The sequence below is a fragment of the Canis lupus genome, chromosome 13 (genome assembly GCF_048164855.1).
Source record: "Canis lupus baileyi chromosome 13, mCanLup2.hap1, whole genome shotgun sequence".
NCBI lineage: Eukaryota > Metazoa > Chordata > Mammalia > Carnivora > Canidae > Canis > Canis lupus.
This window is the reverse complement of record NC_132850.1, coordinates 58,238,585-58,250,708: the sequence shown is the minus strand read 5'-3', so window position 1 is coordinate 58,250,708 and position 12,124 is coordinate 58,238,585. Positions and strand designations below refer to the sequence as shown.

General features: G+C 37.1%; 1 long non-coding RNA gene across 1 annotated transcript; it reads left to right on the top strand.

Annotated features, from left to right (window-relative positions):
* The first annotated feature begins 4,790 nt into the window (after positions 1-4,790).
* On the top strand, positions 4,791-10,976 carry LOC140602260 (uncharacterized). Its single transcript, XR_012005231.1, has 3 exons — positions 4,791-5,029; positions 5,238-5,268; positions 10,836-10,976. It is a non-coding gene; the product is annotated as an uncharacterized lncRNA (long non-coding RNA).
* Positions 10,977-12,124: the final 1,148 nt, after the last annotated feature.

The window sequence follows — 12,124 nt, the reverse complement described above, 5'->3', positions numbered from 1 at the left end:
TAAAATGACATTATTATCTTAATGTCACCCTTGGTTAAAAAATTGCATTTAGAAATGGAGATCAGAAGCAAGAAATATAATGTAGAAGATAAAGAGATATGTATTCTAAAATGTTAATGATTTTCCCCAATTTATATCAAGAAAGGAGGCAAAGTTCTTCATGTAAAACTCTGCCAAAGCCAGCAGAGATGGTAACACTCTACAGGTCACCTCTCACTTGAGAATTAGGGATCACATACAGCCAAGGCACATAGGGCCTTTCACTTCCCAAGTAAGACCAGAGCCTGATACACAAAATCATGTTGCCACAACTTCTTTTCCATTTTCTACTACCAACAATTCATCCCTTAGGTGACTGGAACTATCCCTACCCTCTTATCCAAATAGGTTTAGTTAAAATACTTCTTATTTTCAAAGGAGTTACCAATTAAGATTCAACTCTGTGTTATTTCTATTTGCAATGAATTGCCTTATTTTTTTTTCTCAATAAGTATCTTTACTTCACTCGAGGTCAATACGATTTTCAGGATATAAATAAGTACTCTACAGATAATCATAATAAAGTTAAAGGAGTCATTTTTATTTTCCTTCTGCATAAAGGGGGAAGTTTTTATGAAGCTAATATCCTATTGCTCTTTAAATAACATATCTGCCTTTCTAACAGCAAATAATTGTCTTAGTCAATCAAGCAGAACTCCTTTGATTTTGTAACTTGACCTTTATAAAATATTTAATATCATTGACCAGTAGCTTTCTGAAACCTTCCTTTTGACTTTTAAGACATAGTGTGTCTCTTCCCCTATTTGATTATTCTTTCTCAGACTTTTTAGATTTTCTCTATACATATTCCTTTAAATTTCAATTTGTTCCCTATAGTCTATCTTAGACTGTATCTCTACTTTCTAGACATATATTTCTTGAATGACAAACCAGCCTCACAGGTTCACCTACAGCCAACATATTACTCAATTCAAATCTGCATCTTTATTTTAAATCTCTTTTCCTGAACTCATACATTTCCCTCTTGTCTTGAATATCTCGCAGGTAGTTCAACTCGACATATCCTATTTAAAGATGTTTCCATAGCTTGAATGAAGAAATCAAATTCATCACTTGACATAATGGCTGTCTGCTTATTTTTTCTCCTGTCCATTAAAATATCAAGGAACTCAAGGAACTCTCTCAAGGAACAACAGAATTATTGTCTACTGATATTTACATCAGAAATAATCTTGATATAACAGAGAGGGAAACAATAAGAATAATGATATATGATAAGAATAAAGTGGTACCCAATTATATTTAGAAATATCAGGTTATGTTACAATTCACAAGTCTATCTCCAGTACCAAGTAGCACCTAATGATTTATTTCACTGTCACTTTCAACCACCAAAAATAAAAGGGTTATTTATTACCAAGACGATGAGGAAGAAAATAATCTCTTAATTTCCATTTCAGTCTGCAACATAATTAAATATGAGAGATAGACAGAAGGAAAATAATTAAAAATGTAGAGGAAGACAAGGAAAATGCATTAAGATGTAAAGGAAAAGTCTGTGAGAAGGTTCATGTTTATTCAGCATCATATAATGACTGGCGGATTTTCTTACTTATAGCCTTGTATCTAGAAGCCATGGTCTAGCACTTAAATAAGAGAGAAAATAATTGTACTTTATAAAGCTCGATGTTCAAGTAGAGAACTAGAAACTTCATGTTATCTCTGAATAACAGAGAAGCATTAAGGGAGCAATAATAAACCAACAGGCCTAGTGTGTTACAGGTTAATGAATTGCTGGTCTAGATAGTTCAATCAAAGTAGGCCAATATTGATGTGCCTTTGGAAAGACAGATGGGATATTGCATGTGCCATTCAGTATAATGAATTGTCAGGGAGAAAATATCTCCAGTATGTGTATAATCATTTATGAGCAGTGGAGGAGGAAACTAAATTATAAGAAGATATATTTCAATTCAGCTAAGAAAGAAGCAAAGACATTTTTGAGCATACAAAAAAATTTTTAAATAATCAGTTACTTTACAGAAATTGGCTATTTTCTAAAGTGACTTATGTGTTGAATCTGAATATATGATTACACTATGATGATCAATTGCAACATACCCCCCTCCAAAGGAAAAAAAACAAACAAACAAAAAAAAACACCAGACGTGTCAGGGAGTGGGATTTCAGACATGTGCAGAATGAGAACTAAATCTGAAAGATACACGGTAAAATAGACATCCGGGACTATGGCTAAGTCATCTTTGCATCTCAAATGCCTACAACAGACACAGTTAATACTCAATATGTGCTTGAATAAATGAATGAGGACAAATCGGAATTCTAAAACATTTAAGGCTTTTTAAGTAAGGCTGTATGTCAAGGGTTTTCATATTTACAATTACATTTCTCACGTACATTTATCCTTTGCCAGGCCTGTAAGGAAGGTAAGTATTATTATGTCCATCTCCAAAAGAGAAAAATGAGGCTTGGGAACATTATATAGTAGCTTCTCAGAGTCACCAAAGCTTATATGTGGTAGAACTGCATAGAAGTACATCCTCTATTATCTAAATGGTTTCAGATTGATATTCATTCTCCCTCTCTCTCCTTTTCTCTCTCTCTCTCTTTAGGCTACTGTAAAGTTCATTGCAAACAGACAGGAGATATAAAGAAATGTTTCAGCAGACATTCCCCAGATCTCCAAGTAAGTCACTTTACTTGGTAATATCGGATCAACGAAAGGGAAAATGAGGAGTAAGTATATAACCAGAAGCTCAATGTTTTTCTTTAGTTGGAGGTTAAGGTAAAATTAAGAAAGATATTTTTGTGCATTTTCATAGCAAGTATGTCTTTGCACCTCCTCTACTCACCCTCTGTAGAAATTATATATTCAACTTAATTTCAACATTTAGCATTCCATTTATAGTAGTTTAATAAAGACACATGTCTACTGCAGAGAAAAATGTGCAGTAACAATAACTTCTAGAACTGATGAAATAAGTGACTAGAGAACTGAACTAAGAGTTGATACCAGCAATTGAATTGTAGTGCCCTTTGATATGTACTCTTCTTTCTCCCAAATTTCAACACAGAATTTATGCCCTCAAACTCACAAACGTTAACATATGGAAACTATCCTCTTGGGAGAGCTCTTAGGAGCCTTGACTATGCTTCCTTTGCCCAGCAATAGGTAGAGTTAGGATCTGTCTCTGTGATGTACACAGTGATTTTCCATTTAATGGTGGCATTTCATTCATTTTACAGAATTTATTAAGTATCATCTGTTACACAGTTTTCTGAGTATGGGGTATAGAGAATAAACACAATAGACAAAAGCTCTGATGTTAAGGAGCTTGCATTCCAATTTAGGAAACAAAAAATAAACCAAATAAATAGGATAGGAAGAGATAAAATGGAGCCACAAAGGGTCACAACTTAGAATAGGTTCACCAGGGACGGCCTTAGTGATAAGCTGACCTTTGAATAATGACTTACTAGAAAAGAAGAATTGAGCTATGTCGATAGCGTATGGAAAAGCATTTCAACCAGAAGAAACAGAAAGTGCAAATCTTGAGGTGAAATTTCATTGACTGTATTTGAAGAGCAAGGGGAGTGTATGCGGATAGAATTGTTGAAGATCGGATAAGACGAGGTCAGCTCAAAAAAGATAAGAACAGTGCTATGGTTTGTGTCACCCAAATTTACCTGTTGAAAACGTGATGCCCAAGTGATGGTGTCTGTCAGTAGGGAGCCTTTGGGAAGTGATCAGGCTGTGAAGGTGGAGCCCTCATGACTGGTATTAGTGGTCTTATAAAAGAGACCCTAGAGACCCCTCACCTCTTCCATCATGTGAGGTTTCAGTGAGAAGTCAGCAGTGTGCAACCTGGAAGAGATCCCTCACCATACTGGTACCATACTGGCACCATGAGCTTATATTTCTAGTCTCCAGAACCGTGAGAAATAAATTTTGGTTGTTTATAAGCCGCCCTGTCTGTGGTATGTTGTTACAATAGCCCATACAGAATAAAGCAAACAGTTTAGGCCATGTATGGAACTACTGGCCTTTATATAGATGCTTTTACTGTGAATGACATGAGGATTCAATAGATTGTTCTGAGGAAAGAAGTGATATGATTTAACTTCTGTTTTAAAAGATCATCTGGCAAAAAAAAAATAAAATAAAATAAAAAAATAAATAATAAATAAAAGATCATCTGGCAGATGTACAGAAATTAGTCTTTTCAAGGGCAAGGGTTGAGTCAGATTGAGAATCTTGGGGACTATTCAAGATGTAGAGTAAGGGAGGGAGGTGTGAGAAATAGTAGGATGCTGAATATTTTCTGAAAATACAAAAGATTTACTAAAAAAAAAAAAGAAGAAAAAGAAAAAAGAAAAGAAGAAAGAAAATGAAAAGTCAGTATTGACATTGAGCTTTGTGACTCTCTGGTACTTACTGATCAGTATTTAACTGAAACCTAAAACCGATCCTTATTTTTGCTGCAAATCCAGAGATTCCGGAACTTATGTATGAGTATGTCATACTTCGGTGCTATCCCAGACTATGGGGATGTGTTCATTTTTTGGAAATAAATAAATGTTAAAAAAAAAAAAAAGAAAAAGTTATTCACTTCTACGAAACCAGTTTTAAAACAAACAAACCAAAGACCACTGAGCTAGCAGTTGGCTTAAACAAACAACAAGGGCAAGATGTTTACTTGGGATCACGAGGTAATTGGGAGGGAAACCAAGCAAGAAGTGACCGTGTAAATGAGGCAGAAGATGAAATTGATGTGGTTATGCCCCAGGAGTAGGCAGTTACTTTGCTAATCAACCACACACACTGTAACAACAGAAAGAAAAGCCACAAGAGCATGGGAAGTCATTAAAGCTTTTTTTCCACACGGAGATCAGGAGTCACCATTCACGGGTTTACCAGGCTTTCACTCATGCTCTTCATTTCTCTCTTGCCATCAGCACAGGACAACTCAGATGGCAGCTCTGGCTCTGGAAAGGAATTACATGTCAGGTACGGGTACCTCTGGTTTGTCTTCCTGGGCACAGGAATTATTAAATGACTTGCTACTATGGTAACAAGATAGAAAGCAAATAAAAATAACCAACAGGGCTATTGTGTAAATTTTCGTTTTCAGAAAAGTGTTTCAGACTTTAAATATTCACAGCCTCTGTGGGTCGTTTTCTCATACTATTCTTAACTGTTTTTACAATTCTTCCAGGAATGAAACCAAAAGATGCAGTTAGAGAATGGTAAGTTAAAGAATTAAATGAAAAAAAAAAAAATCTATTTGTTCCCTTCCGAAGGGAGGGGGGAAAATCACACATTAACCTGTGATGAATAAAGCTCCTATTGCAGCAATCTGCTTTGCGTAGGGAATGGCAGGGTGCTCCATTGACTTAGCTAAAAGCCAGTTGTAACCAAGAAACTTGTCATAAAGTAACACAGCACCTGAGAGAGATCAATGTAGGAGTGTTCATTAAACTAAGACAAGAAGTATTGATCTGCAGGAGGGGAGAAGAGCCGCAGGGGACTTTTCAATGGTGTGGAGGCAAGAGAAAGAAACAGAGATGAGTGAAATAAACTGTGTTTCTATTCCATTTCTGTTATCCAAAGTGGAGTTTGCTGTGTAACTACTAGAATACATTAAAAAAAGAGAAATGGAATATCAGAAAAACAGCAGGAGTCAAGCAGTCCATACAGAAGGGAAGGATGGAAGAAATACCCCTAACACACTCGTGTAGCTGAAGAGGATGTGTTTCTAAGGGTGTGATCTAAAATTTGATCATATTTCCACCAGTGTTTTTAAAAGGTTTCATCTGGACAGTAGTACTGCTTAAAGTATATTCTTAATTGTACAGCCAAGACGTTAAGAACCAGATCAATACCACCAACAGTGAATTGTATGACATGAAGATGGGAGGGGGAGGTGGGGGATGGGAGGAGAATTCAGTATAATCTGTAAATAACAACTGCATTTTTAAGATGAGAATAGCCCATGGACTAGGAATTCACTCTTAACATTCATGAGTATTCATTCACCTACTAGCAAAGAATGTTGATTTGTCGCTTACCGTCCAGTCTTTACCATTTAATAATACCAATTTTAAACATGACTAAATTCTACTACCTAACAGAAAACTGAAATAATGGCTTAACTGATAGGGAAAAGATGTAATACTCAACAGAGTACCTGAGATATATCCATTCATTCATCCACTCACTCTATGAATACATGCTGCACTCCGCTAAATTTGTTTTTATCTTACTATATTTATTTGAGAGAGAGAGTGAACATGAGCAGGAGGAGGGGCAGAGGGAGACACAGAGAGAAGAAGACCTCCCCACTGAGCAGCGAGCTCCATGCAGGGCTCGATCCCAGGACCCCGGGATCATGACCTGAGCTAAAAGCAGATGCTTAACTGACTGAGCCACCCAGGTGCCCCTAAGTTTGGTTTTGAACTCAAATTCAAACCTTACAAACAAATATAGGTCCAGTGTGTGTGGAATGCATGCTTAAGTACAGAAAAAAAATTCAATAATTAATCACACATATAAATAATTATAATGTGGGGATCCCTGGGTGGCTCAGCGGTTTAGCACCTGTCTTTGGCCCAAGGCCTGATCCTGGAGTCCCAGGATCGAGTCCCGCGTCGGACTCCCTGCATGGAACCTGCTTCTCCCTCTGCCTGTGTCTCTGCCTCTCTCTCTCTCTCTCTCTCTCTCTCTCTGTGTCTATCATGAATAAATAAATAAATCTTTAAAAAAATAATTATAATGTATATATAAAATAAAAACATGATACTGTTAAATTCTATTTAAGAAAAAAGGAGTGGCATCTATTCTGATATTTTTCCTGAAAATGAGCACTGAATTAGTATTTGAAACCTCTATTTCCTGTTACCCAAATGGGGTGGGGGTGGGGCCAGAAAAAGGGGAGGGGAAGGTTGTTGTACACTTAGGAAGCCACACACATAGGGTTCTGAGTGGGAAAGGAACATGATGCTTTAATCAACTAAAACAAGGGCTCTGTGGCTGAAGAATACAACAATGGTGCCAAACAAGGCTGGGGCAGTATGTTAGAGTCAGGTTAGACAAAAGTGTGAACACCATGTTAAGATTTTATCCTCATTGTAAGAGGGAAACATTGAAAGGTTTTAAGGGTTGGGAAGTATCATATACATATGTGTGTGTGTGTGTGTGTGTGTGTGTGTGTGTGTATTTTTAAGTATGTCCCATGCCCAATTCAGAGCCCAGCATGGAGCTTGAACTCACAACCATGAGATTAACACCAGAGCTGAGATCAAGAGTCGGCCACTCAACCGATTGAGCCACCCAGGTGCCCCAGTCCAAGTTATATTTTAAAGGATGCTACAACCTGTGGAAAAAACTGAAGAGAGGGCAAGAGTGTAAAGAGGCCAGTTTAAAGGCTATTTTCAGTAAATCCAGTGTGAGATGCCAATGACTTGGAATGAGCATAGCGACTAAGAAATTATTGAGAAGTAGCTGAATTAGGAAGTCAGAACTGAGAGACTTTAGGGATCATCATTTTCTTAGTTTGGGCTGCTATTAAAGAATACCACAGGTGATTCATCTTGAGGCAGAATTTCTCTCTAGCTGTGTGCCTATGAAATCAGACACATTATATGCTTCCTAAATACGACAGTCAGACAGGAAGAGGATAGGCATTTCTGTTCCAAAAGAGATAAATAGAAAAGAATAAAGGGATAATGGGCCCCAAGTAAGTCCAAAACCTAATAGGGCAAACAACATTAAGTCTTAAAATTCAAGAATACTCCTTTTTGGCTCAATGCTCCACCTCTGGACTCACCAGCATTGGTGGCCTTAACTCCATGGGTCTCCCAAACTAGAGTTGCATATTCAAGGGTCTTTCAAACTAAGGAGGTTTACCTGCAGCTCCCAAGGGCTTGGGTCATGGCCTCTCTGCTCCAGGTGGCCTCACCCCCTAGCTCCCCTGGGCACGACTCACACTACCACTCTCTGCAGAAACTCAATCAATGGCAACAAGCAGGTGCATCCTGGCCTACCTAAACCAGAGTGGTAACTCCATCCTTTGAAACCACTCTGTCCTGACGATTGCACTCTAGGCCTATAGTGGGAGTAGCAGCCCTGATGATGGCTCAGTCACCTTGAGGGAGTCATTTTCCCCTTGTCTGAAAGGATAGTGCCTGACTGATGGCTGATTATGTCCTTGGTTCATATCCATACTTACATCCTTGTCAAATGGTCACCTGGCCATACTCTGAACACATTCTTATTTTTTACAAAATGGTTAGTTCAACGGAGAGCTTTCCAAATCTTTTTCTAATTCCTTTTTGCTTAATAATTCCATCTTGACAAAGCCATAAGCTTTGGGAAGAGGGTCCATAGGAACAGCAAATGGTGGCTCTCATGATTCTGAGGTTCATACAACAAACTGTTCCTACGAATACATTTCTGGTCCCTCTCATTGTAAGAATAATACTTTATTAGTAGGTAATTTTATTGCTTCCTAATTGAAATAAATCACTAGAAGAGAACTGAATTGAGATAAGCCAAAACTCTATTCAATTAAACTTTGTGCAGTCATCAAAAGGTGTTTAACTTTTAACCACATGTGTTGCTGTCTATGGCCATGCTGAGAGAGAAAAAGTGGAGCTTACTAGGTGGTCATGCCCCAGAATCTTGGGTATGACTATAGGTATGAGAAGTTATGTCCATTACTTCTTTGTGTATGCCTTCCAGGAAATGGGATAATCAATATTTTGTTATTTTTGTTGTGTTTTGCTTTTATGTTTGATGCAGTGCACTCCCAAAGAAATGCAGGTGGAATAGAAAGGATGGGATAGGAGATTTTGCATTATTATAGCCTATTTTGGCTGTTTATAACTCACCTACCTATTTATAAATTGTGTTTTCTTTTATAAAATGTAGCTACTTTATTTACAGGTAAATTTTATTTTTTTTAAGATTTTACTTATTTATTCATGAGAAACACTGAGAGAGAGAAGCAGAAACATAGGCAGAGGAAGAAGCAGGCTCCCTTCAGGGAGCCTGATGTGGGACTCGATCCCAGATCCTGTGATCATGCCCTGAGCCAAAGGCAGACGCTCAACCGCTGAGTCACCCAGGCATCTCTATTTACAGGTAAATTTTAAATCATGCCAAAAAAATTAAGTGAGGGTCTATTAGACAGGATCATATAAGGATGGCTAACTCTACATGTAGGTTATGAGATTAAAATGATTGGATATCAATGAACAAGGTATTGTTATCCTCAAGGCTATATGAGTCATCTTGCCATAACTAAAGTCTTTGTAGAGGGTCCACATGAGAAATTATAATGAGACATCTAAAGTTAGCAAAACAATTAGAAGTAAATTAGTGAGAAGCATTCAGTAGTCACTTTTAAGTATTTGCTGTATTCCTGGTTCTGTGTATTAAAGCATTCTGTATTCATCCAAGAGAATTATACATTTACATTAAGCCAAGAACAGTTCTACACATGAGAGATATAGCAGTAAACCTAAGTACTGCCTTCATAAGACTTAATATCCTGGTGAGGAGAGGAAAACAAATGAGGGAACTGGTTAACTGCATATAAAAATATTAAAGGAGAGTTCATCCAGGAATAGATACTCAAGTTAGCTCTACTGGACTGTTCTCTAAGGTGAAAGGGCATACAGATCCATATATGCATGGGTGGAAGGCTAAAAGAGCGTTTGGAAAATAACAAATGGTTTGTGATGAGTATGACATGCAGGAAGGAAGTATGTAAAAAGAGACCAGGAAGGTTAGCCAAGATTATAAAATTTTAAAATTGATCATAATGACAACACAGTCTGTTGCACGTATTTAAGGCATAAGAAAGCATGATCAGTTCTGTTTTAAAAACATCATGTGAATAAATAAATAAATAAATAAATAAATAAATAAATAAATAAATAAAAATGGCATGTGGATTGAACTTAAGGATGTGAAAATGAGAACCAGTGAGCCTTGTCAGAAGGAAACTACAATAGTCCACGTGAAAGATAATGAGCGCACGAAGTAAGGTTCGGGTAATGAGCATATAGAGAAAAGAATCACCTAAAACCAGAATATAAAATGTACAACTAAAAAAATAAAATAAAATAAAAAATAAAAAATAAATAAAATAAATAAAATGTACAACTTGGAGCAGATGTCATGGGCCTGGGCTGAGACAAAGGCAGCAGGAGTGCTGCCAAAAGAGTCAAATAAAGCGAGTACGTGTTATTCAGCAACACAAACGACGAGAGGAAAATAGTCATCAGAAATAGTAATAGAGTTTTAAGACTTAGAGTCTGTTGGAATACATAGTGACTTGGAATATTACTTAGATATGGTTGTGATTTGAAATATCCTTTATATTTATCAAGCTAGCCTGAAATGATCTAGTAAGACGTCCTAAGTATTCTGCAATGGCAGAAAAAGAAGGAAAAAGAAAAGAGAAAAGAAATGAAAAACCCATGGAGATCTAGAAGTGATGGTCAAAACTCAGTCACAGACTTACATACTGTCATAATTGGCTTTAGTGTTTATTATAGTCAACATCATTCTAGATGATTCTTACAGTGTCCTAGTCTATCTCCCTTCTAACTCTCCACTCCTTAAATATGTCTCCCCCATATTTACATAAGAGGATAACTTTGCTTCCTACCTCACTGGGGAAAAAAATGAAGCAATAGTAATTACTCAAGCACCTAAAAATATTCTATTAACTCTTCATTTAAAGAACTTTCTCATGACTCCACATATCCTTATAGCTATGCCCCCATTTTTCTGCTCCTCTTTACAGAACAAAGACTTCGGGATGCCTGGGTGGGTCAGTGGTCAAGCATCTACCTTCAGCTCAGAATGTGTCCCAGAGTCCGGAATCGAGTCCCACATCGGGCTCCCTGCATGGAGCCTGCTTCTCCCTCTGCCTGTGTCTCTGTCTCTCATGAATGAATAAATAAAATCTTAAAAAAAAAAAAAAAGACTTCTCAGAGGAGTTGTCTGTACTCATTGTTCCCAATTTCTCTCCATTTCTCTTTTGAGTCCACTTGAATCAGGCTTTCTTCCCCACCATTACTCGCAAACTGCTATTGTCCCAGACAGTGCTAACTGCAACAAAGACCAAAGGTCAGTCCTCAATGTCCTGCTTGGCCTGCCAGCATCTTCTGACATAATGGGTCACTCCTTCCTCCTTGAAATACTTTCTTCTCTTTGTTTCTAGAAACTCTGGTTCATTTCCCTCTGTCTCATTGGCTAATATTTCTCAGACTCCTTAGCTGGCTTCTCATTTTCTGCCTGGTCTCATTCTATTGAAGTACTTCAGGACATAATTCTTGGTCCTACTTTATTTTCTATCTACACCTACTCCTTTGGTGATCTGTCCAGTTCCTTGATTTTCTTTTTTTCTTTTTTTTTTTTAATTTTATTGACTTTATTTTTTTTATTTAAATTCGATTAGTCAACATCATTAGTTTCAGTTGTAGTTTTCAATAATATATCTGTTGTATATAATGCCAGCACTCATCACATCACATACCCTCCTTAATGCCCATCACCCAGTTATCCCATACTCCCACCTACATTCCCCTCAGCAACCCTCAATTTGTTTCCTAGAGTTAAGAAAGAGTCTCTCAAGGTTTATCTACCTCTCTGATCTTTTTCCTTGACTTTAAATAACATCTATCTACTTAAAATTGCCAAATCTGTACCTCTAGACTAGACCTCCCATTAACTGCAGATTAGAATATAGGACTCTCTATTCACCATTTCATTATGACGGTAACATATATTGCAAACCCAGTATATCTAAAAATTAATCTCTTGGCTTCCTCTATTACTATAGGTTTTTATATCTCAGTTAATGTCAACTTCATTCTTCTGGGTGCTCAGGACAAAAACCTTGGAAACATTGACACTAAAATTTCAATCTAAAAGCAAACTTTCCTGGCTTTACATACAAACATATCCAGAATCTGACCATTTCTCAGTATCTTTACTGATACCACCCTGAACAAAGCCACCATCAACTCTCTTATGGGTTATTGCAATATTCTTCAAACTGGTCTTCCTACTTTCAAATATGTCCTTTTA